This window comes from Microtus oregoni, unplaced genomic scaffold (genome assembly GCF_018167655.1).
Source record: "Microtus oregoni isolate MIOR12 unplaced genomic scaffold, Mior012 000062F_ref0000492, whole genome shotgun sequence".
In the NCBI taxonomy this organism is placed as follows: domain Eukaryota; kingdom Metazoa; phylum Chordata; class Mammalia; order Rodentia; family Cricetidae; genus Microtus; species Microtus oregoni.
Window position 1 is genome coordinate 6,466,156 of NW_024543872.1, and position 25,905 is coordinate 6,492,060.

General features: G+C 42.9%; 1 long non-coding RNA gene across 1 annotated transcript in view; it reads left to right on the top strand.

Moving 5' to 3' along the window:
* The window catches only part of LOC121439549, a 66,096-nt gene extending 41,449 nt beyond the window's left edge, over positions 1 to 24,647 (top strand). Inside the window, exon 3 of the long non-coding RNA XR_005973263.1 lies at positions 23,990 to 24,647. This is a non-coding gene — a long non-coding RNA (uncharacterized LOC121439549). The remainder of the gene's footprint in view (positions 1 to 23,989) is intronic.
* The last annotated feature ends 1,258 nt before the right edge of the window (positions 24,648 to 25,905 follow it).

Sequence of the window (25,905 nt, forward strand, 5' to 3'; positions counted from 1 at the left end):
AGAAAAAAGACAGAGAAAGAGAAAGAGAGAGAGAGAGAGAGAGAGAGAGGGATATGTAGGAGCCGCGGGCTGCATTCCTGCACCCCAGCTCCCAGCCGCCTGGCTAGCTTATGCTCCGAAATAACAACACACAAACTATATTCTTTTAAACACTGCTTGGCCCATTATATCTAGCCTCTTCTCGGCTAACTCTTGCACCTGGACTAGCCATTTCTAATAATGTGTGTAGCACCCCAAGGTGCACTTACTGGGAAGATTCTAGCCTACGTCCATCCTGGGTCGGAGCTTCATCGTGTCTGCCCCAGAGAGCAGAGCTAAGGCATATGAGCTCACTTCCTCTTCCTCCCAGCATTCTGTTCTGTTTACTCCACCCACCTATGTTTTAACCTATCAGGGCCAAGCAGTTTCTTTATTATTTAACCAATGACCTTCCTCTATCAGAGAGAGAGAGAGAGAGAGAGAGAGAGAGAGAGAGAGAGAGATTATTAATTTTGATCATTGTGCTTTTGGGGTTCAGGGAACAAAAGTTATCAGCTAGAGCCCACACCAGCCAGGGCAAGTGCCCATGCACCTTGAGCTGGAATTAGAGGGGTATGTACAGGAAAGGAGGGAGAATCAGATAGACCAGCCATGCATCTGGAGCGTTGTTAATGTCCCCAAGTGCCTGACAGAAGACAAAGTGTCTTTGGAGAAAGAGACTATCATTGTAGACTTCCAGTTACTTTCACAAATAATTGAAAATACAATTGTCAGAACATAGGGGAAAGTAACCAAGTACACAAAACAATTAAAACATCATAAACAAGAAAAAAAAGACTACAGAAATGAGTCCTCAACAATTACAGAATTAGACAGTAAAGCAACTATTCATGTTGAGTTCAAGTAGTTTAAAGTGAAGCTTGGAAATTTTATATTTATTTTATTGTCTGTTTTGTTTTTCAAGACAAGGTTTCTCTGTCACCCTGGCAGTAGACCAGGCTGGCCTAGAAGTCAAAGGTCTGCCTGCCTCTGCCTCCAGCCTGCCTGCTTCCAATGTTGGGATTTGAAGTTATATGCCACTACACCCAGCTAAGTTTGGCTATCTTAGCAAAGGGCTAACAATAAAGTATTAACCCCCACAGCCCCACACCCAAAGGGGAGAAAGGTTCAGTGCTAGAGTTCTTACCTTGAATATGTGAAGACCTGGGTTTGACCCCCAGCACCCCACCCCATAGATAAGCAAATAAATGTCCAGCAGAGTTAAAAAGAATTAATTAGAAATTCTAACCATAGAAATGAGTGACCTGAGTTTAAAAACAAACAAAAAAACTGACTGGGCTGGAGAGATGGCTCAGTGGTTAGAAGCGCTGGCTGCTCTCCCAGAGAACCAGGTTTGAGTCCAAGGAGCCAAGCTCACAATCAACTGTAATTTTAGTTGCAGGGCATCAGACTGCCCTTCTGAACTCCATAGGCTCTTGTACACATATGGTGCACATACATACACTCAGGCACACACACATACACATCAATGAGATTTTTAAGAGACAGAGAAACTGACAAGAGGCCAGAGAAAAACTCAGTGGGTAACTGTAAGGAACTGAGTTCAGATCCCCACATCAATGTAAAAATCTGGAGGTCACTGTATCGATGCCTTTTACCCCAGTGCCATGAAGGGCGGAGGCAGGAGGATCTCTGGGGCTTGCAGGCTGGCCACCGGAGGGTCAGGTCCTGTGAGAGACCCTGTCTCAAGGAGTAAGGTAGAAAAGGATAGAGCAGGGCTCCCAACTTCCTCTCTGGTGCATACACTGGATGTGGGCACTCACACACATACACAGAAAGAAGCACTTTTAACTGTAAGGCTTAAGAATGAATTATGGATAGTTCGGGATACCATTTAGGATGAAGCACAAAGAGAAAAGCAAATGGATAAATTAAATGGCAGGTGGAGTGGAAGCATCTAACACGCTGAACTGTCTTTTCAAGCGATCAAGAGAATGAGGCAGAAGCAGCATTTTAATGGGACACGCCTTGAAAGCTCCTCAGTTCTAGGCATCCACTCACAAATGCAAGGAGACAAGTGAATCTCTGGAACACTTAAGAAGGAAGCCACACATAGAAACGCTGCAGGGCAACAAACCAAAGGCTTGAGGAAAATACTGAGGGCAGCCACAGGCAAAATGTTTACCTTTGTGGAAGGAATAGTTCGATTGCCAATGTCTGGGCAGCAATTGTGGGAGCCAAAATACTAAGCAAGGTCCCTTTACATGTTGATGTGAATATCTGTCAGCTTAGAATTATATGTCCAGTGAAAATCGACTCAAACACTGGAACCAGCCTCGTTTTAGTAATTGGATGCTTTCCCTCATAGATCCACTGTAGGTACAAATCTGTGCATAGTTTTTTTTAATTTTATTTATTTATTTTTTTTAATGAACTTGAACCTTGGATTTTTCCTGTCTCCATCTCCAAGTGCTAGAATGACAGGCATGTACTACTCCTCTTGGACTTTATTGGACTTTCAGCCATGGATAGGAAGGACTCAGAGTAAATCCCAAATCCCTACAGAACTTTTTTTGACTCCCCCATTGGTTTCTGAGCTTCATGTTCTTTGTTAGTAACTTCAAGTAGCCAGGGTAGAAGTGGGAATGGGAGTTGAAAAAACCGACATGAAGGCTTAAGAATGTTCTCAGTTGACTGACATTTTGTAAGGTTTTTGTTTTGCCCAGATCATGGAGACTGCCCACCCCCCACCGAAAACCAACTAGGAGACCAAGTCTTGTATGTAAAACAAAGAGCCTTTATTCTTACTCTAGTTTGAACTCTGACTCTCCATGTCTCTAATGCATTGGCACGTTCAGAGAGCCCCCCAGCTCAGTTGGGGTGGGTTTTTTTTTTTTTATAATAACAAAGGTTGGGTTGAGGGATTTCTAAGGTTCAGAATCGCTGGTTAGCTGATATTTGTCTAGGGGTGTCCTGGTGAAAAGCCATGGGTGTGTGCTGGCAGGGGAGCCTATCTACAATGGTTAGACGGTTAGGAATTTTCTTTGGATGGTCTGGTCCCGGATGGAACCTAGGGGGTCTTAGTTTGTGGTCTTTCTTGGAACCAGGTAAATCACTGAGACTCAACTGAGTTTGGGGCAATGTGTTGGACACATGGAGAGTCAGAGTTTAAGCTACAATAAGAATAAAGTCCCTTTGTTTTTGCATACAGGACTCAGTCTCCTAGTCAGTTTTTGGGGGAACTTCATGATCTGGGCATAACAATTTTATGTTCTTTAAAGCTAATGAATTTTTGAAAATGGCCCTCTGAAAGCAGATTTCTAAAATTCATGAATATCTGTCATTGTAGGAATTTAGTAGAATCACTGTCTGGGGTAGATATTAGAACAAACAACTGCTTTTTAGAAGCACTTTGACCTTGAAGAATCCTTGTGGAAAGCAGCCATCGGTTTGCAGAAGGGGCTTGTATGTTACTGTATATTGCACACGGTACATAATAATGGACTAGAGTCATGAAGGCTTGTGATGCTCTTCTTCAGTAAGACATGTAAATTAAGATTAGGGACATTGGTATAAGGGAATACTTTGTGTAACTTTCAATAAACATGCCTTTGTAAGGCTGTTTGGGGTTCAGTCCATCTGAAGAGGCTGGACCTTCCTATAGAGGGAAGTTTCTGTCCTACCTGGTCCCACAGTCATTCAATCCTAAAGAAACATACAGAGGCTTATATTAATTATAAACTGTTTGGCCCATTAGCTCAGGCTTATTATTAACTAGCTCTTACAACCTAAATTCACCCATAATTCTTGTCTATATTTAGCCACGTGGCTTGGTACTTTCTCTCAGTGAGGCATTCTCATCTTGCTTCCTCTGTATCTAGCCGACTGACTTTCTGTCTTTCCCCTTCCCAGTATTCTCCTAGTCTATATTTCCTGTCTGGCTATTAGCATTTTATTAAACTAACACGAGTGACAAAACTTTATATTGTACAAGAGGTCCTTCCTTGGTCATTTTTTAATAAATGTGCCTGTTGTGTGATATTTTGTTTGTGTTCTGACAAATAAAGATTGCTTGGTGTCAGAAACCATAGAGGTTTGGAGAACTGTACAGAGAGGAAACAGGAAGTGATAAGTCAGGGCAGAGAGAGGAACTGAAGAGGTAGGAATCAACTGGCGGCTGTTGTTCTGCTTCTCTGATCTTTCAGGTTTTTACCCTCTAATATCTGACTCCTGGTTTTCATTGATAAAGTTAATTAGATTTATACTTCATCTGGCACCTAGCTTTTGGGGCATAAATTTACAAAATAGCCACTTGCCAGTGACTTTGCAGTCATCAGCACATGCAGGAGCTGCACACAACGGAGTCACTGCCCTACCGCCAGCTGGCTTTTCCCTTTCTTCCCCAAGTCTTCTGAGCGAGTTTGGGTTTTTCCTGTTGCAGCCTCTCTACAACAGTCTCTCCAGCTACCACCCAAACTCCACAGGCCCCAAACTCCAGAGACACCTGGGCTCCAAACACCGTCAGACTGAGCCACCCTACATGGGCCAGCTCTGCCTTCAGGCAGCTCCAGCCACGTGTATTTCTTCTCCATAGCCCAGCTCCCCACCCCCCCATTGTGGGCTCCACCTGGTGCTCCTCCTCAGGCTGCTGCCCCACTAGGTAGCTGCCTTGACACCCTTGCAGCTTCTACTGTTGTTGCAACCACCACACATTCTTAGCTCATAGCAACACACTAGCCCATGCAGCTGTACACTGCTTGTGTTCTCTTCCCAGAAGTGCTAAGCAGCGGCAACCAGTTTCATGCTCTATTGTCATTGTCAACAGATTTGGTGGGACAATGGGAAATTCTGGAAAGGGGAGAATTAGTTTTAAAAAAGTTTTTTTCCTGTGTTAACAAATGGAAAACAGTATTATGAAGAAGGGAGTTAAGTCTCTGTATGATTATATAATGGATGGTTTAAAATAGAATAATTAAATGAGGGGATAATTAACTTAGATAAGATTTATGTAATGTCAATTATAAACATTATCAGTTTGATAATTCTTGTTTTATCCCTAAAAAAGTTGGTTGAAATGAGTCTCAAGTTGGTTGATGTGAGTGACAAGACATAGGCCTTAGAAAAAGTTACTAGAGAAAATAATGTCATTTTGACTGATAAGTTACAAGCCTTAAGAGATATTCAGATGAAAGACAGATGAATTTAAAGGAGAATCGACTTCAGCATTACATTATAAAATTAGAGAGGTACAGCCCAAGGTTATCAAGCAATCAAAATTAATTTATCCAGTCACCTTCCAGGAATCACTGCCACATGGCAGGTATCCCCAAGTCTGTGTTAATGCTGACTGTATTCCAATGGGAATGTTAGATTTGAGGAGATCTAAGGAAGGCCTAGTCTCATGGCATGCATTCACCTTTTGTAAAGCAGATGTTAAATTCATGGTCAACTAGTAACAGAATTGCCCCACAAGACTGGAAAGACTTGGTTACAGCAGTATTGGAGCCTGGGCCTCAATTGCAATGGAGGACCTGGTGGAAAGATGAGGCTAGGATCACTGAACAACAAAGTAGGTCTAGAGGTATTGAAATCTCCCAAGACCAACTTCTTGGAGAGGGTGATTATGCTGATGTACAAAGACAGTCTCTGTATGTTGACCACGCCTTGACTTTATGCTGTGCAGCAGCTTTGAATGCTTGGGACAGAAATGAAGAAGATGGAAAGAGAACTTAGTCATTTACTAAAGTTATACAGTCACTGATTTTTTTTTTTACAGAGATTGACTTAAGAAGTAAATAGGATGATACCAAATTCAGAACCTAGGCAAATAACAATTGAAAATTTGGCTTTTAAAAATTCTAATTCACAATGCAAAAGGATAATTAGTCCTTTAAAGGCAAGATCAACACCCATAGAGGAATGGATCCGAGATACAGTCAGTATTGAATCTCATGCCTATGATGATTCTTGGATAGGAGAGGTGACTTCCAGAGGCTTGGAGAAACAAAAAATATCAGCTGTTTTAATTGTGGAAAACAAGGTCACCTAAAAGGGGATTGTAGGCAGGGCTTTCATAGTTTCTTGTAGGAATAACCCAAACAGAAGGCCCCTCCCTTCTGGAGTATGCAGAAGGTGTAGCAAAGGTCAGCTTTGGACCAATGAATGCAGATCAACAAGAGACAGACAGGGTAACCCTTTGCCATAGGGGGGCGTCTCACAGGCCCTCATGTAAAGGGGGAACTGCTGCAGGAAAGTTTATAGCTAGTAACTACCTGCCTACTGGGGCGTGGCCTCTTAGACTATTGATCCTCTCTCTCTCTCTCTCTCTCTCTCTCTCTCTCTCTCTCTCTCTCGCTCTCTTTCTCATCCCCCTGGTGCCCGCTTGGCTAGATCAGATTTTTTGGATCCCATCTCCATCTGCCATTCAAGCAGCGAACCCTGGTTTTGAAAGTTTTCCCCCTAAATAAATAACAGTCTATCTCTCAATTCTGAGCCAGTGTGAGATTTCTTTTAAGCACCTGATTTCTCGGCCCGTCAGGAAACACCTGTCACAGGCCCCAGTGTCAGATCTGGTTCCATCATTCTGTCACAGTGGGGGAACTCCTCCCCAAAGCAATTAAAGGACCTCATGCCTATTGTAAAAAACCATACTGCTCTGGATGATAGAACAGCTTTAGAAGATAAAACAAAAATTTCAGGCCTTTAATCCCAGCACTTGGGAGGCAGAGTCAGGCTGATCTCTGGGAGTTCAAGGCCAGCCTGGTCTACAAGAGCTAGTTCCGGGACAGGCACCAAAGCTACAGAGAAACCCTGTCTCGAAAAACCAAAAAAAAAAAGAAATTTCAGGAGAAACCAGAAGAAGTGGGATCTCTTGATCAGAAGAGGAAACAGTTAGGAAACAGTTCATCAACCAATGTGACCATTCAATCTAAACTAACTTATGCAACTAATGAATGCTTTTCATTGTCATGATATTAATGGTTGTATAGAGTACTAATCATAGAAAAAGGCTTCATTTAGCTTCCTGTACATGATTTCCAGCTTGGGTCTCTATCAGGTAAGTAGGAGTTAAGTTTTGGTACTTTGCATGAACTTAACAAATTGTGGTCCTTTAATGATTCTACCTGCATTGTGTTAAAGCACTAAGCTGACAAAACCACCCAAAGATCAGCTTTGGACTACAAACTGCTTAGGACAAGTTCAAGGTGGCTAGCTGAGATGGTCCAGCCTCACAGACCCCTCTAGCCAGGACTTGAGATAGACTGGACAACAAATGATACAACTACCTCTCTCAGGATTGGACAATTACCCCAATTTTTTCAGGACCCCTAAAGATGTCATCACCCCCAGACAGTAGTAATTTTAAGAACATGACGTCCACATTCCCAAGAGGTGGGGTGGGCAGTTTTTGGTCATTCAGTGGGTTATGGATATTTGTCATCATTTAGGGGGGTTGGTAACAAGTTGTTATTGGTAATGGCCAAGAAAAAAAGCTGAACAAAGGAGATTAGATTCAAAATTCAAAAATGTTCTGAAAAGAAAAAAGAGAGCTATAGGAGTGAGGATAAAGGGGTAGATTATTGAATCTACTTTTAAACTAAAAAAGCAACTACCAGTTTTAAATATTTTATATTGGTATGGATTTTTATATATTGATACAAAGTTGAGGTTATTTTTATTATATTGAACATATGTTTATACTCTAAGACTTTTGTACATTGATACAAATATAAAGTTATTTTAGTTAGAACATATTGTACATATATTTCTCCTCTTGTTCAAGGTATTGCACCTATATGGATTATTTAACAATGTAATATAAATTTCTAGTCCTTGAAAGTTATTATTACAAATTATTCAGAATGCTTAAAAAATGCAGGTTTGTAGTTAGTCACCTATCATAATCAAACTTGTAGTCATGTGAAGTATGTTTTTAAGGTCAAACAGATTATTTTAGAGAGACAGGCAGTCTTCAAACACTTAATAGATCTATAGAATATGACATTTAAGATGTTTTAGGGGTTTTTTTTATGACAATGTAACATGTCTGCTTCAGGAAGCACCAATCTACTTCAGAGAAGATTATGGGCATCAAAAAACTCCATATGGAGTTTACTTTCTTTGTTGAAAAGTAAGCCACCAGGCAAGAAAGAAATTGCCCTTGCCTCAACTGCTAACACTATGCTGTCCTAATTGGACAAGCGAGACACACACACACACACACACACACACACACACACAAAGTGACTGTTGAACTTTCCCAAGACAAGGAGGGACAGTCCTTCAGAATTTCCTGCTTCTCAGAAAAGTTTGTCAGATATTCTATGCCTGTAGGCTGAAGATGGATGCCCCAATGTTACAGAGAAACCTTGGGTACTGTCCAGGCAGCCAGCTGTTTCTGTCATTTCTTAGTTTTGGAAGTAGTTTGCTCTGTACTTCCTACTTACTCAGGTAATATTATATCCTTCTCAGGTCTTTGATGGAGGTGAAGACTAGATAGGTATAGTTTTCCTTGTTAATAAATTCAGAAAAGAGACAACAGAGATGTAAAGTGTATAAGGATGAGAGACATAAAATGATAGTTTTAGGGCTGGAGAGATAGCTCAGAGGTTAAGAACACTGGCTGCTCTTCCAGAGGTCCTGAGTTCAATTCCCAGCAACCACATGGTGGCTCACAACCATCTGTACTGAGATCTGGCGCCCTCCTCTGGCGTGTGGGCATACATCGAGGCAGAATGTTATAAATAAATAAATAAATAAATAAATAAAACGATAGTTTTAGGTTGGTGATACAAGTTAGGATAGAAAGTGAATTAGGTACAACACTTTCAACTCACCAAGATAGGATAGATAATGGAGAATTTTCTCTGAATTTGTCAAATGCAAATGGACTAGACATCATTAATATAATTATTACCTGTATATATTTATATGTAGTTATTATACATATTTTATATAGTCTTACTATGTTAACTAAAACCTTCACTTTTTAATTTAGACAAAAGAGGGAAAATGTATGATATTTTCTTTGTGTTCTAACAAATAAAGCTTGCTTGGAATCAGAGGGCAGAGATAGCCACTAGTTAACCTTATTGAGGTTCAACCTAAAGATCAGAAAAGCAAAGCAGCCAAGTCACTAGAGGGCTCTAACCTTTAAGAAATCCTTAGGCTGAAAGAGAATAAATTCTTGTTTCATCTTGCCTTATATTCTGCTCTAGTACTGGGATTAAAGGCGTGTGACTCCCTGATCCTGGGATTAAAGGTGTAGGCCACCACCACCTGAATCTATTTCTGCATTGATCTTGTGTAGCCTAGGGTGACCTTGAACTCACAGAGATCCATCTGCCTCTGTCTCCAAAATCCTGGAATTAAAAGTGTGTGACATCACTGCCTGGTCTCTAGTGACTTCATTTTACCTTCTGGTCTTCAGGAAAGCTTTATTTATAAAAAATAAATAAAATATCACTGTAGAGGTCTGGAGGACTATATGGAGAGGAAACAGGAAGTGATAAGGTGGGGCAGAGGGAGGGTCTCAACTTTTTTGGACGGAGGAACTGAAGAGGTCGGATGCAACTGCCGGTTGCTCCTCTGCTCTTCTGCTCTTTTAAGTTTATACCCATTCCCCCCACCCCATATCTGACTCCTATTTTTTTTTTAAAAAAAATGTGCATTGGTGTTTTGTGATAGGTGTCCTGTCCCATGGAACCAGGGCTACAGACAGTTGTGAGCCACCATGTGGAACTGAACCCAGGTCCTCTAGAAGAGCACTCAGTGCTTTCAACCACTCAGCCATCTCCCCAGCCTGCTGACTCCTAGTTTTTATTGGTAAAATTAATTAGATTTATGCTCCATGTGCCAACCTTTTTACTGTGTATGTGTGTCCAGTCCAGGGCTCCACATATTCCTCACTACTTTAAAGTCCAGGTCGAAGATGCAGCGAGGTTGGTCCGTGGATAAAGGCGAGCCTGACAATGTGAGTTAAATTCCCAGGACCCACATAGGGTAAGGAGAAAACCAACTCTCACAAGTTATCCTCTTATCTTCACATTTGCTCTGGGGTACACGTGAAACACATGAAACAAACCCCAACCCTCGCTGCTCCACCACCACAGTCAATAAAAATATTGAACAGAAGTTAGTGGTCTAACCAGCATCCATTTCCCTCTTTTCCCCTAATTACAAAACAAACTTGGTGAGGGAAGGTTTTAAAGAAAACGCAAATGCTAAAATCATAGGTTGTTTAGCCAAACATACCCCACTCTTGATTCACTGAATCAGAATTCCTGTAATGGAGCTTGGATGTGCAGAAATTTTAAAAGCCTCCCACCCCTACAAGGATTCATTGTGCTTAAGATTGCAAAGCAAAGGAGAAAAAAAAAACAAACAAACAAAAACAGAACATAAGGGCTTAGAAGGCTGTAGCTATAAGGAGATGTTGCTATTTGGAAAACACATTCTAGAACAGGGGCCAAGGAGGATACAGAGCAAGAAAAACATGTTGGGTTTGGCCAGAGTCGCCAGCCAAGTAGTAAACTAAGAACACTGTCCCACAAAGGTGAGGATGGGATTCAGGGTGTATGGCATGGGGGATGAGGAGTAGGGAGAAATGGACAATATCAAGCATCTAAGTAGATGGTAATAAAAATAATTTTGCTTAATCAAAAAAGCCCTCCTTTTCGGTTTTGAAAAATTGTGAACATACAGATTTTTGACTTTTAATTTTTAAAGTTGAAGGAGAGTGCAGAGACCCTCTGTCTGAATTCCCCCTGGCAGTTACACTTTTTCCTGTGTTTCTTCACAAACAATGTGCTCCACATTCCAAAAAGCTAGAAGTGTTTATGAAAGTATTCACCATAAAGAAAGGCTGAGAATTTAATAAGTATGTTCAGTCTGGTTAAAATATTACTTAGGGCATTAAATGTGCCAATCAGTACATGTGTACTATCATGATTTCGTACATAAGTTAAAAATAAATTTAAGAAATTAGTTTACCTTTCAGTGAATGTTCTTCTTTACCACTGTAGGCTCAAGACTCCCCTCAGATTTTATTGTCACAGTTGAGACAGAAGGACAGGTGTCAGCTGTGAGGGAGTGTTCTCTTACTAATAAAGATATTTAATGGCATTCCAAAGGAAATGATAAATAACAAAAAAGGGCCCAACTTGTTAGACCCTAGGATCAAATTTAAATGAATAGGATAATGGAAAAACAGCTGTTGGGGAGGGGGCAGGAGACTGGGAGAGGGGAGGGAGCGGGGAGAGGATTAACCAAGACTCAGAATGTTGAAAAAGCCGGAAAGAATCTACTGCTTTGTAAACTAATTAAAAAAAAAAAATACAGCTCTTGACACTGCTGTTGGTTGCCCACCAGAACTAGAGAGAAACACCATATTTCTCTGCCTGTAGAATGGAGAGAGATTAAGCTAAAGCTAAGATGGAAGCTTCCTCCCTGCTAGCTGGCTTTCCTCGTGCCAAAAGGGAAAATTCGGGTAACTGCGTGTTATGATATGGTGGTGCGAGAGGGACCTTGGCGGGCGAGAGGTAGACACGCCATGCAGACCACCAAGCAAATCTTGTTCACTCAGAAAGTGAAGGAAGCCAAGGGAGAGCAGAGTGGCCTTGTGGAAGAAAAGGGGGGAACCGGGGGGGGGGGGGGGGGGGGGGGGGGGGGGGGGGGGGGAGCTTGGCTTTCAAAGGTGGGTTTAGCGCATGCGCACAGACTATGTACTGAGTAGTGACATAACAGGCGTAAGACCCTGGGTTGGCCAGGGTACTGCCAGAGTGCATCCTGCCAGGTGAGCATAACGCCTGAATCTTAAGATTCCCACCTTTTGCCTATTATGAAAAGGTGAGAAAATGAAAGGGGATCTAGAGGGCCTTCTTTACCACCCTGGTACATTGCTTCAATAAGTCATTTGCCTCATTCAGTTCCTCAGTGGGTCGGGTTTGCTCTGCTTCCATCGGATCTGGAAAATCCTGTCTGTACAGCCCGCTCGCTGTTTGTCAGGGTCTGCCTTCATCAGAGCGTTAAGGTCTTCCATGTCAGGTGCAGTATCTGTAGCTCAAATCGAATTCTAGCCGCCACATCACAGGGCGGGGGCGGGATTCATTTGATCTGGAAACATCTCTTCCAGTCTTTCTTGTTTGTGTTTGTTTTCTCCAATATTCTTTCCTTGGCCTCTTCATCTGCTAGACCATCACGCACAGACTCCCCTAGAGTCATGGCCTCACCTTCCTCTTCCTCCTCACCACTCTTCCTCCTGAGACTCCTCTCTCATAAAACCTTCATGTAGTCTGCCATTCTGTTCATCACCTTCCCCACGCTTTCATCGCCTTCATCCAAAATCCATTCAGCTTGGTAACTGGATGTTTCCTTGCCCATTGTATATCATAACATTGGGGAAGAAAACTTTTTTTAAAAAAAGAAAATTATTTTTATTGAGCTATATATTATTCTTCGATCCCTTCCCTTCTTCTCCCCTCCCCTTCTATTCTCTCTCATGACCCCCAAGCTCCCAATTTAGACAGATCTTGTCTTTTTCTACTTCCCAAGTACATTAGAACCATGTGAGCCACTCTTAGAGCCCTCTCTGTTGTCTAGGTTCACTGGGGTTGTGAATTGTAGACTGGTTTTTCTTTGTTTTATGTCTAAAAGCCACTTATGAATGTGTATATATAATATTTGTCTTTCTGGGTCTGGGTTACCTCACTCAAAATAATGTTGTCTAGCTCTATCCATTTTCCTGCAAAGTTCAAGATGTCCTTATTTGTTTCTGCTGTGTAGTACTCCATTGTGTAAATGTACCACATTTTCCTTATCCATTCTTCAGTTGAGGGGCATTTAGGTTGTTTTCAGGATCTGGCTATGACAAACAAAGCTGCTATGAACATGGTTGAGCACATGTCCTTGTGGCATGATTGAGCATCCTTTGGATATATACCCAAAAGTGGTATTACTGGGTCTTCAGGAAGGTTGTTTCCTAATTTTCTGAGAAATTGCCACACTGATATCCAAAGCAGCTGTACCAGCTTGCACTCCCACCAGCAATGCAGAAGTATTCCCTTTACCCTACATCCTCTCCAGCATACGTTGTCATCAGTGTTTTTGATCTTGGCCATTCTTACAGGTGTAAGATGGAATCTCAGAGTTGTTTTGATTTGCATTTCTCTGATGACTAAGGATGTTGAACATTTCCTTAAGTGTCTTTCAGCCATTTTAGATTCCTCTGTTGAGAGTTCTCTGTTTAGGTCTGTACTCATTTTTTTTTTATTATTATTGAATTATTTGCTCGGGGAAGAAAAATCTTAAATGGTCTTACCTAGCTGTAGAGCCTGCATGCTACAACTTTCCAGGCACAATGTGCCCAATATTATAGTAGTGGTGTGCCTGTTTTGACGGTAACCAGATACTTTTTGCTTGTATTTTGGAGGGATTTCATTCCCGGTATAAAACTGATCAATAGATCAAGGCTGGGGACATTAGCAGGGCAGCGTAGCTATCACTGTTGATTTCTAAATGGACCTGTTGTCCCCATCTGTCTGCCTTTTAAATATTTACATTATGTCCTAGAGCAGTGCCAAGGTGTCCTTGGTAAGAGAAGCTTATTCTTGCAGTGGGTGACGGTGACTTCCGAGACTCATAACTGGTCAGAGTAATAAATAGCCCTAAACAAGACTCTGTCACTTCTAAGGCGCAGAGAACATCAAAACATGGGAAGAATATAAGCCAGTCTTCTGGATTCCACAAAGCCATTGTGCTCACGAACTGCCGGCATCAGTACCCTGCAAAAGACCTGCCCGCAAAATTAGGTCTGTCAACATTCCAACACGGGGAGGGGAGGGGCTTATCCGACCCATCCCTCCTAGAAGAGCTATTTGTAGTTTATAGCCAAAGAGAGATGTTTTCTTCTATGGAGTACCCACTGGTAAATCGCCTGTGCTCTATGCTCATTCAAGCAACCTTAGTTAAACTCCGTGGGCTACACATCAAAGCCAAGGGGCCCTAGTTAAGAAGAAAGTCCTCATTGAGGGAGGGGAGGGACAAGAGAAGACAATGAGATCAAACATATTATTTACATCTATGGAATTGTCAGGAAAAATCCCCCAAAGAAATGTTCTTGCAGAATGAGTTGATCCTTTGTCTTAGCTTTTACAAGGCAAGTAAGTATATCATCCTCAAACCTTAGCTGTGTGATTTTTTTAATGTCAACCTCAAATAAAAAAAAAATGAGAAGACGTCACTTCGGGACTGTTTGGGTTGGAAGTAACAAGATGTGCAGTTAAAGGTGGTTCGGCCCCACCCATAATGTGCCATTTAAGATGTCTAGAAGCTCTGGCGGGGGTGGCTGGCTCGTCTAGTGGCTTTCCTGTTGTGGCCACAAGGTGGCGGTGGCGCTCAAAATATCGCTTCAGGGAGCAAGGCAAAGGAAAGAAAGCCAGCAAAGGGGCTTTCTCTTCGTTTTAAGTCTCCTTAAGTAGAAAGAAAAAAATGGAGGCTTTTTGTAGAATTCCTGGGCAACTTCATCGCATGTCCCTTTTTAGGGACAGAGAGAAAACGGAGCGCCCTGGTTTACTTGAGAGCGTGCAGCTGAGCTCTCAGTTTGCAATTCCGGAGCAAATGGGACTTTTATTTACATATTTAACGGTTTTTGTTTATTGATGTTTTAATCAAGAAAGATGGGGGAAAGAGCTATTGGATAGGCTATGGATGGTGGCTGCCAGAGGGGCTCAGGAGAAATCGCACACGCCAGATTCCCTGCCTCATGTCAACGTGAGAGCCAAGACAGATTCAGAAATGTTTTTTCCCTTTGATAATTACTTATTCTCTACAGTGACTTAGAAAAATGATTGAACTAAATTTCCTGCCACCAGAGACTTGATGACTATAGAGATTAACAATCAAACTATTTTTAAAAGCCACTCCTCACCCAAACTTCTTACTCTTGCTCTGAGTTGTACGAATCACCTCCGATTTACATATTATCGCGGAGAGCCTTACATGGAGAATAAACCCTTTTCAAGCCAGACGTTCCATCTAGAACTGACAGTAGCTGGTTCCCAGCATGTCTTTTATGTCTGACATGCTCTTAGAAGACTAATCATATTCCCAGTGACTCTCAGGATAAAATTTTCTTCTCAAAGCTCATTTTATGGAGATGTTTTTTTAAGTTCTGAAGAATAAAACAATTATTCTTTCTTTTTGAAATTACATGTCAAGTCCAGAAACGTCGACTTCTTTAAAATATTAACATGAGCGATTGGGATAATTCTCTCTTGTATCCGTCCCGCTTTCTTTCGGTGGCCCTTGCTTGCTTTGGCAAACCCTCACTCCTACTAGATTTCCATCGCACATCGATTATCCCAAGCTCCAGCTGCCCACGGACAGCTGTTCTCACTGCCCTCCACGAAGCCTCCACTTCCGTGGGAACCCTTGCTTCCCTGGTGTGGCCGATGCTGGGGCTTCACTGCTGGCTTGGGCACAGAGCGTCTGATGGGAGCAATTCCTCTGACTGCTGAAGAGTTGTTTGGAGCTGGTGACAGTACTGGGTGGAATCTTGCGCCAGACACTCTATGTCCTGATAGATTTTTTTTCCCCCGGAGGGGATGTGAGCCAGGTTGGTGATCGCTGCTGTAATATTGATAGTTTGAGTGGGAACAAGTCTATGACCAAAGCTGAGAAGGAGAGGCAGGAGAGGAAGCCCTGGGCTTTTGTTTGTTACATAACCCAGAAAACTCATGTTTTGCTTAAGCCTCTGTTTGGGTCATGTACTTGCTTGCATGTGACCAAAAGAGTTCTAACGTATACAAGAAAATTCTCAGACCCTGAATATTTCAAAAGCTAATATGGAAACCACGTAGGGAACAAATGCATTTAGAACTAATGGCCAGAAATTTTAGTACCCCTCACTAAATAATAATGGCCACTCATCACCGAAGACCTTAAGTCTGCTCTCTCTCTGCAGATGTCTAATGCAGCCCAGTCTTTGCAATGGCGATATGCACGGGGGCCATATGCACGGGGGCCATATGCACGGGGGCCAAATACACGGGGGCCATATGCACGGGGCAGTGTCTTCAGGACTGGGCTTGCAAACTTGGTTCCTTTTTCAAATTGTTTCTCAACACCATGAAATCAGATGATGTTGGCCACATCCAGAAAGCCTGATAAATTATTGGTCTACACAAACCTCTCATTCTGAAGTGATGTGAGAGTGTGATTCTCAAGTTTCTCTGGCCAGTTCTTTGCTCAAACAGCACCCTTGTGGGAAACAGACACAGCAAACTGACCCAGCTGCTGTGACCACACTCTCTGCGCCTGGCTGAGGGCCATTTGAGTCTTGAAGAGCATTGTGGAGAAATTTTTCTCAGCAGAGAGGTTCCCAAGTCAATCCTGCCAGCTCTCCCCTTGGCCACCCCCACCCGCACCCCCTTGGAGCTGAGGACTGAACCCAGGACCTTTTGCTTGCTGATCAAACACTCTACCACTGAGCTAAGTCTCCAACCACTCCCTTCAATGGCTTTTGTCACTCTCTACCTTAGGTGCTCCAGCCTTGTCAAATTGTAAGAAATCTTTTGTGATGATAAAGCTGGTAGCTAACCAGTTTATCCACCTGGAGCAATCCCCAGAAACGACCCAGTTTGTTTATTATTTCGTTTGTCCTATGCACGTGTGTTTTGCCTGTGTGCAATGCCTTGGAGGTCAGAAGAGGTATCAGATTCCTGGAACTGGAGTTATGGGAGCTGGGAGTTGAACCTGGGTCCTTTAGGAGACTGGCCAGTGCTCTCAGCTGCTGAAACACTCTCCAGCCTCAATTCCAGTTTATTTTTTAGACACAATGGGAAACGTGACAATTTTTGTCTCTGCCACTGAACGAAGGACACATTGACTGTGCTACTGATTAAGTTATCTCCACAAGCAACAATAGTGATATTTATTTGTGATCTGACAAATAAAGCTTGACTGAAAATTAGAGTCACTAGTTAACTATAGAGGCCAGGCAGTAGTGGCACACAGCTTTAATCCCAGCACTGAGGAGACAGAGGCAGATGGGGCTCTGTGAGTTCAAGGCCATTGATTGACTGTCTGAAAGAGAAGCAGAGCTCACACAAAGGCGATTCCAGTACTTGGGATCACATGCCTTTAATCCCAGTCTGAGCATTGGTAGAAGTAAGAACTCTCTAGTGGCTGATACTCTGCTTCTCTGATCACTCAACTTTCACCCCCTAATATCTGATTCCAGGGTTTTATTATTAAGGACAATTAGAATTCATGCTGCAAACCCCTCTGCCTACAGTACGGTGGTGGGGCTACAGCAGGACACTGAGTTTTATTGTTAATGGATAATAGTTCACAGGCCTCTAAAGTCAAAGGGACAAAGTCTCCTTCTTATTTCCATCCTCTGTATATCCAGTTCCTCTCCCCCAAGGGGTTTGTCTCCTGTAGAGCTCTGTTGCTATGAAGAAACACCGTGACCTTGTCCTGTTTGGGATCACTATTGCTATGAGGAAACACCGTGACCCAAAGCAAGTTGAGGAAGAAAGGGTCTGTTCAACTTCCTCTTCCATTTGTGGTCTGTGGTGTTTTGAATGAAAATGGCCCCCATAGGCTCATAGGGAGGGGTACTATTACGGGGTGTTGCCTTGTTGGAGTAGGTGTGGCATTATTGGAAGAAGTGTGTCACTGGGGCAGGCTTTGAGGTCTCAGATGGTCAAGTGTGGCTGTCTCTTCCTGCCATCTGCCAAATCAGATGTAGGACTCTCAGCTACCTCTTCAGTACCTCTGCCTATGTGTCCCATGCTTCCCGCCATGATGGCAATGGACTAAACCCCAACTAAATGTTTTCATTTATAAGAACTGCTGTGGTCATGATGTCTCTTCACAGCAACAGAAGCCCTAAGATATGGTCCATCACTAAAGGAAGTCAGGGCAGAAACTCAAACAGGAGCAGAGCCTGGAAGCAGGAGCTGATGCAGAGGCTATGGAGGGGAGCGACTTACTGGCTTGCTCCTCATGGCTTCCTCAGTCTGCTTTTTTAATTTATTTTCCAAGACAAGGTTTCTCTATGTAACTTTGGAGCTGTCCTGGAACTCTGTAGATCAGGCTGGCCTCAAACTCACAGAGAATTGCCTGCCTCTGCCTCCCAAGTGCTGTGATAAGGCATGAGCCATCACCACCTGGCTTCAGCATGCTTTCTTATAGAACCCAGCATCACCAGCCCAGGGATGGTACCTTCCACCATGGGCTGGCCCTCGCCCATCAATCATTGATGGAGAAGTGTCCTACAGCCAGGTCTTAAGAAGGCATTTTCTCAGTTGAGGTTCCCTCTTTTCAGATGACTCTAGCTTGAGTCAAGTTGACATAAAAGTAGCCAGGACAGTGACCAAAAGAAACCTGGGGAAGAAAGGGTTTATTCTGATTACACTTCCACACTGTGCATCAGCAAAGGAAGTCACGGCAGGAACTCAAATGGGAGGAGCCTGAGGGAAGGAGCAGATGCAGAGGCCATGAGGGGGACTACTTGCTGGTTTGTGGCAACCTGTTTTCTTACGGAACCCAGGACCACAATGGGCTGGACCCCCTACTAGTCACTAATTAAGAAAATGCTCTCCAGACCTGCCTACAGCTGCATCTTGTGGAAGCATCTTGTTTGAGGCTTTCTCATCTCAGATGATTCCAGCTTGGGTCAAGGTTTTCTTTTATTGAGCCTGGGGCAGTGGTGTGAATGAGAATGGCTCCCATAGCCTCAAATATTTGAATACTTAATACCCAGTTGGTGGAACTATTTGGGAAGGATTGTGGCCTTGTTGGAGGAGGCATGTCACTGGCGTGGGGAATGGGTTTTGAGGTTTCATAAGCCCTGCCATTTCCAGTTAGTGTTCTTTCTCTCTCTCATAGGGGCTGAATTATGCAGGCCCATATTCCTACATTGTCTGGTGGTCAGAGAATTCTGAGCGACCTATAAGACGCAATGCAATTGACACCTGCCACACAGAAGATGGTCTCCTGGCTTTTGATAGTGAAACAACCTGACGCCATGCTAAACAGTGATCAGGATAGGCTAATGTCATTCTGCTCCTTCTATTGTAAGTTAGGAGATCACCCGTGGAAGAGATTTTTTTCAGTACATGACAAAATGGGCATGGGCAGGACGTAACAAAATGGGCACAGGTATAGACGTGACCTAAATCATCCCATCCCACACACACCTAGGAAACAGAATGCTAATGAACTCCCCCTCAGTTTACATTTGATATAAAAGATGTTTGGAGAATAAATGGGGGTGATGTGAATTCAGGATTTTATGAAGGATCACTGAAACTCCTCCTATACTGTCGTGTGAATTGTGCTTCACTAATTCCCACACCTCCACTCTGATATGAGAAATGATTTATGCCAAGGCTGGTCCCTGACACTCTCTTTCCACCCCAACCCCCACCCTCTGCATCATGGTTGTGGATTGAGATGTGAATCCTGCACCAATGCCATGCCTGCCTGCCTGCTGCCATGCCTGCCGCCATGTTCCCTAACACGATGGTCTAGAACCCGCTGGAATCATGAGCCCCAAGTTAAATGCTTTCTGAATTAAATGCTTTTTCTAAATTGCCTCTGTCACAGTGTTCTGTCACTGTGATAGACAAGCAACTAAGGCATAGGGTCTCTTTGTGAGTCCTCACCAAATAAAAAAAACAACTTCATTATACTAAATTCTGAGCTAGTGTGGGACTACTTTATTCACGTTCTCCTACAACTTTGTAGACCACACTGGCCTTGAACTCTCAAAGATTTTCCTGCCTCCTCCTTCCAAGTGCTGGGATTAGAGGTGTGTGCCACCCTGCCCTGCTCATTTTTATCTCTTGATGCATTCTTCCAGAATTAGTTTTCATACTCAATCAAATCTGAGTAAATGTTACCTTCCCCCTTACCTCATCAACGGGGCACCTTACTCTTCATTGATGATCTCTTTCTCTCTCTCTCTGTCATTTGTTTGTGTGTATGCATGTGTGTTCTCATGTGTGAGTGTGTACACATGTGCACACACATACATGTGTATGTGGAAACAGGAAGTTAATGTGGACTGTCTTCTTCACTTGCTCAACACTTTTAGTTCTGAAGCATCCCCCGTGTCTGCCTCTTGATTCTTAGATTCTAGGTGGCTGCCACACCTGCTCAGCTTTTACCTGGGCTCAGGGGTACCAAAGTTTGGTCCTCACTTGCATTGCAAGTGGTTTTCCTATTGAGCCATTTCCCCTGGTCCACTGAAGGAAGCGCAGGTTTGCTTCCATCTCCAGGCCTGCAGAGCTTCCTCTTTCCTTTTGACAGCCTCTAAGGATGTCACAGTTTCATAATACATGGTTTCGACAACATCCTACTGTATGTATTTGATTGGCTCCAAACTTTGGCCATTATAAACAATGCTCTCATAAACATGTACATAAGCCAACCTGACTTTGGGTGTGTTATCTTTTTTATTTATTTTCCTTTCTGTGCTGAGGTGAAACCTCAGGCCTCCTGCACACTAGGCAAATGCTCTACCACTTAGTTACACCCCAGGCTTGAGTGTATATCTGAAATGAATGTCTAGAAGTGGAGTTTGTTTTCTTGTGCCAAGGGTGCATGTATTTGAAATTCCTGTCTAAGACATTTGCATGTTTTGCTGAAATGGGGTCTTGCCATGTAGCCTTGGCTGGTCTGGAACTTGTTATGTAGACCAGGCTGGCCTCAAACTCACAGAGATCTGCATGTCTCTGCTTCCTGAGTGCTGGGATTAAAGGTTTGCACCACCATACCTAGCGTCTCCCCAAGTTTAAAGTTTTATTATATTTGAAAAATAATGCATACCTGTAATACCTGATTCTGTGTTACCCTCTCAGTACAGTGTGCCACTGTACTGTACACGAGCCGGTAAGGGCCTGGAGATTGAAAGAACACACAAGAGAACTGGGTCATTCAAAAGGAGATCAGCTGAATGCCATTTATTCAAATTTAGGGAAAACCTTATATACCTAGTTGCTGCACAAGGAATTCCCCCCAGGCAGGTGGGAAATTGCCACACCCAAGATGGAGTAAACAATGCCCTACAGCTAATCACCAGGTGGGGCAGAAGGAGCACAGGAACAAACAGAATGTTTTAGCTGGCTGACCAGAAACTGTCCTCAAGATGAACCCCAGGAGCAGGGGTAGACCCATGGGCCCTACACATACCATAATAAGAATTCCAAATAGAATAAAAACATATACAGGGAAAGTCTATCCCTCGACCCCTCATCTTCTAGGCTTCCTCCCCAAAGAGCATATACACATAGTTCTACACATCATACATGTATGTGGACTTGCATATACAACTAAGTATTTGACAGCACTTGTTTTTTTCTTAAAAGGAACATAAGTTATATACCATTTTGCACCCTCAAGTTTTCATTTATTTGTTTATTGAGTTAGTAGTTTTGTGACAGGATGTCACTATAAAACCAAGCTGACCTGGAATTTGCTGGGTGACTCAGGCTGCCTTTGAACTCATGGTCTTTTTGCCTTGGGGATCATGGATATGTGCCACTATATCCAGATCTGTACCGTCAGCTATCAATTTACTGTATCTTGACATTCATTGCACAGTGTAATACTAGTAGGTCAAACTCAGTCTCTTTAAAGTCAATATGGCATTTACTTCAAGGACACTGGCATTAACTTTCTAGCTTTTAAAAATCAAGGTATAATTTACATAAAATATTATTTTTTAGCATACATTTAAACAAACCTGTATACCCTATTATGATTTGCTAGGACTTGAACTCAGGGCTTTACCCATGCAAGGCTAATACTTTACCACTGAGCTTCACCCCCAGACCTGTCTGTCATTTTAGTGTTTTTCCCATTATCCCTTCAAGGCGTTGTACCAGTTCACACTAGCACCGGTAGGATATGAAGCCCTCTTCCTGCAGCCTTGCCAAGTTCAATGCCATCAGTCTTTAGATCTCTCCAATGTATTGCTAGAAGTAATAATGCATTCTTATTTAAAGTGTCAGCTCTCTCTCTCCATCTCTGTGTGTATGGGGGTGTGAGGGGGGCGGTCTTGCTATGTAGCTCATACCTGCCTTGTCCTTGAAATCTTCCTGTTTCTACTCCACAAGTGCTGGAGTTACAGAACAGAGCAAGGTGGGAATTCCAAGCAAACATAAAGGGAAAAAGTAGGCATAGTAGAGAGGACGCCATGTAATTGCCAAAGGAGAAAGACCTCGGAACTTTACCCAATAAGCCACAATCTTGTGTTGATACACAGAATAATAGAAATGGGTTCATTTAAGATGTAAGAGTTAGTAAGAAACCTAAGCTAATAGGCCAAGCAGTGTTTCAGTGATTAGTTCACAGTTTCTGTGTGATTATTTCAGGTATGAACAGCCAGGAAATGAACGAGCAACCACCATTTTCATTTAGACAGAAAAGGGGAGGTGATGTGGATCCCCCCTTTGTATGCTGTGAATATGTTTTATTACTATTGGTTAATAAAGAAGCTGCTTAGGCCTATGACAGGGCAGAATAGAGAAAGGTAGGAGTTCCAAGCAGAGATAGAGGAGAAAAGGTGGAGTCAGAAACCCTGGAACCTTATCGGGAAACCACGAGCCTTGTGGTAACATACAAAATAATAGGAATCGGTTAATTTAAGACATAAGAATTAGTTAATAAGAAGCCTGAGCTAATAGGCTAAGCAGTGTTTTAATTTAGTTTTTGTGTGATTATTTTGTGTCTGGGCTGCTGGGAAACGAACAAGTGGCCTCCGCCTACACGTGTGCTCCTGTGCCATGGTGCTTATGTGGAGGTCAGAGGGAAACATGGTGTAACTGATGCTCTCCTCCCCCATCCACGTGAGGTTGCCAGCCTTGCACAGCAGGTGTCTTTACCTGCTGAGCCATCTCAAAGGCTTCAGTTTTCTTATTTATTTGGAGGGACGCTTAATAGTTTAGAAAATGTGCCCCTGTCTGTGATATGAACCATGGAGTTTTGGGAAACTCGATATGCACAGAAATAGCATGTAAGAACTGTACTCCCTAGTCAGGTGTAGTGGGCACACTACACTACGCTCAGGAAGCCAAGCCAGATAGCTCTCTGAGTTTGTGATCAGCCTGGCCTACATACTGAGTCCAGGCCAGCAAGGATAACTGGAAAAACTTCTGGAAAATCCTCTCCAGTGGCTCTTTTCAAAGTTATAATCAATCGTAAATGATAGTTAGGGGATTCAGCTTTCACAGCTTTGGGGTTGCTTGCTTGCTTGGTTTGGTTTGATTTTTGTTTTTATTTCAAGATAGAGTTTCACTATATAGCCCTGGCTGTCCTGGAACTCACTATGTAGACCGGGTTGGCCTCAAACTCACAGAGATCCACCTGCCTCTGTCTTTCAAGTGCTGGGATTAAAGGCTTGTACCTCTATGCCTGGCTTAAAGCTGATGCTTTTTTGTTTGTTTGCTTGTTTTCTTTTTCTTTTTAAATCTTTCTGTTTTCTTTTTTTTTCAAACAAACTGCCTTTTTTCGTTTTACATACCAATCCCAGTTCCCACTCCCTCCCCTCTTCCCATTCCCTCCACCTTTCCCCCCTCAACCCCATTCACTCCTCAGAGAAGGCAATGCTCATTGTTCTGATGAAGGACCAAGGCCCTCCCCACTATATCCAGGCTGAGCAAGGTATCCATCCAAAGAGAATGGGTTCCAAAAAGCCAGTACAAGCAGCAGGGACAAACCCTGGTGCCACTGCCAGAAGCCCCACAGTCTGCCCCAAAGCTGGTGTTTTATATGCAGTGTAACAAACACATTTCCAAATAAAATGCCTGAATATGGCCAGGTACCCAGGAAGATGAAAAGTCACCTCTCCATGCTTCCTGCCATATCTTCCCAAGCTTGCTGTGTCACACTAAAGCAAAGACTAAGTTCACAGTTTTGGTGTGCTGTCTCTAGTCTGAAGAGCTGATGTTTAACAAAGCCTTTTTTTTTTTTTTTTTTTTTTTTTTTTTTTTTTTTTTAGAACTTGGGTTTATAAAGGAGAAGAATCAGGATTTAAGAAAATAAAATTCTTGTCTGCATGCGATCTGAAGAAATAAGCTGTAAGCTGTGTTGTGTTGTTCGGTCTCCAGCACAGTGAAAAACATCTTGGGAACTGGAAATGGCACCGCAAACTTTGCTTGATTGGCTTCAATAGTTGTAGATGTGTAAGAGACGTCTTCATTGACGGGGGAATGGAGAAAGGAGCAACTCTGCTCCTGAGCTGTGGACTAGTGGCCGGCGCAATGGATGCGGGACTATAATGAAGTCACCTCTTACGAGCGTGAGCCAGGCGAGCAGTAGCCACTGGCTTTGATTTTCACTTGTTTATTCTTGATATTAAACACGTTATGCACTCTCTCATCATAAACAGCTTTCTTTAAGAATGAGGAGTTGACGGAAGCCACACATGCTGCTCGCATCCCTTATCTTTCATCTCTAAGTGTATCGCCAACCTCTATCCTTAATGTGATGACTAGTGCTTCCTGATCATTAATGAGAAGCAGTGGTCAGAATGGGAAATTCAATGCCTTTCTACCCTTTGCTCTTCTTCATCAGAATTTAGAAATTCCTCAATCTTTTCAATTCTATTCACCATTGCCTTCTGCAATGTCTGAATCTCCTGTCCAGAATTATGTTCCAAAGCCTTCATTGAGAATTCTAAAGTATGAAGTTTGTTCGTTAGAGATAACATCTCATCTTTGGACATAATTTTTATGGCATAAACCGTGCCTTCTTGTATTGACAATCTTTCCGTCAATCTGTCATAAGCTTTAGACAAAATCCGATTGTCACATTCAGCAGTTTTGATTCTCTCAGTTAATGTTTCATTTCCTACAGAAAGGGACTGAATCTTATTGTCCAAATCAGCTGTTCCCTCTTCCATAGTAAGGAATTTCTCCTTAATATCAGTCACTAATGTTTCAGGTCCTACAGAAAGGGACTGAACCTTACGATCCAGATCAGCTGTTCCCTCTTCCATAGTAATGAATTTCTCCTTAACATCAGCCTGGAGAACTTCAAACTGATTCTTGAGAAGATTGTTATCAGCCTGGAGAACTTCAAACTGATTCTTGTAAAGATTGTTATCAGCCTGGAGAACTTCAAACTGATTCTTGAGAAGTTTGTTGTCATTCTCAATTGTTTTTAAGCGTTCAATCTCTGCCTTAAGAATCCTGGATTTGCCTCGTAAAGACTTTATCATATTTCTATTATCAAACCATTTGGTGACAATGAAAACTACGAATCCCAGAAGGATCCATAGATGTGGGGTGATAGACGCCTCTTGTAAAATCTCCCACATGGTACAATTAAAAAAACTGTTAAATTCTTGAACAGTAATGTGTTCAGACATTTTATTTATAAAAGAAAAATTTTTCACCAGCAATGATCGGTTCCTGCCAGTGGTGGTCTGTGTGTTTTTGGAGCCTGTCCTAGAACTAGCTCTTGTAGACCAGGCTGGCCTCGAACTCACAGAGATCCGCCTGTCTCTGCCTCCCAAGTGCTGGGATTAAAGGCGTGCGCTACCACTGCCTGGCCGGCCTCAAACTCACAGAGATCCACCTGCCCTTGCCTCCCAAGTGCTGGTATCAAAAGCGTGCGCCACCACTGCCCGTCCAAGTCACTGTATCAGACCAAATCTGCCGCTATGGCAGCTTTTGTTGCAAAACCGCAGGTACTGGAGCTTCTGCTAATTCAGGCAGTGGGGTTCCACTGCAAAACTAAGCCAAGGAAGGCAGAATGGGCCTGTGTGGCTGAGTATGTCTCGAACTAGGCACTGGGGCCGGAGTCACGAACTAAAAAACAGCACCCATGAGGGTGCTGTGTTAGCTAGCGGGCTACCCACTTGAGTCTGGGGCAAAATAGCCCGTCATTGGACGCCAAAATGTAGCGGCGTAA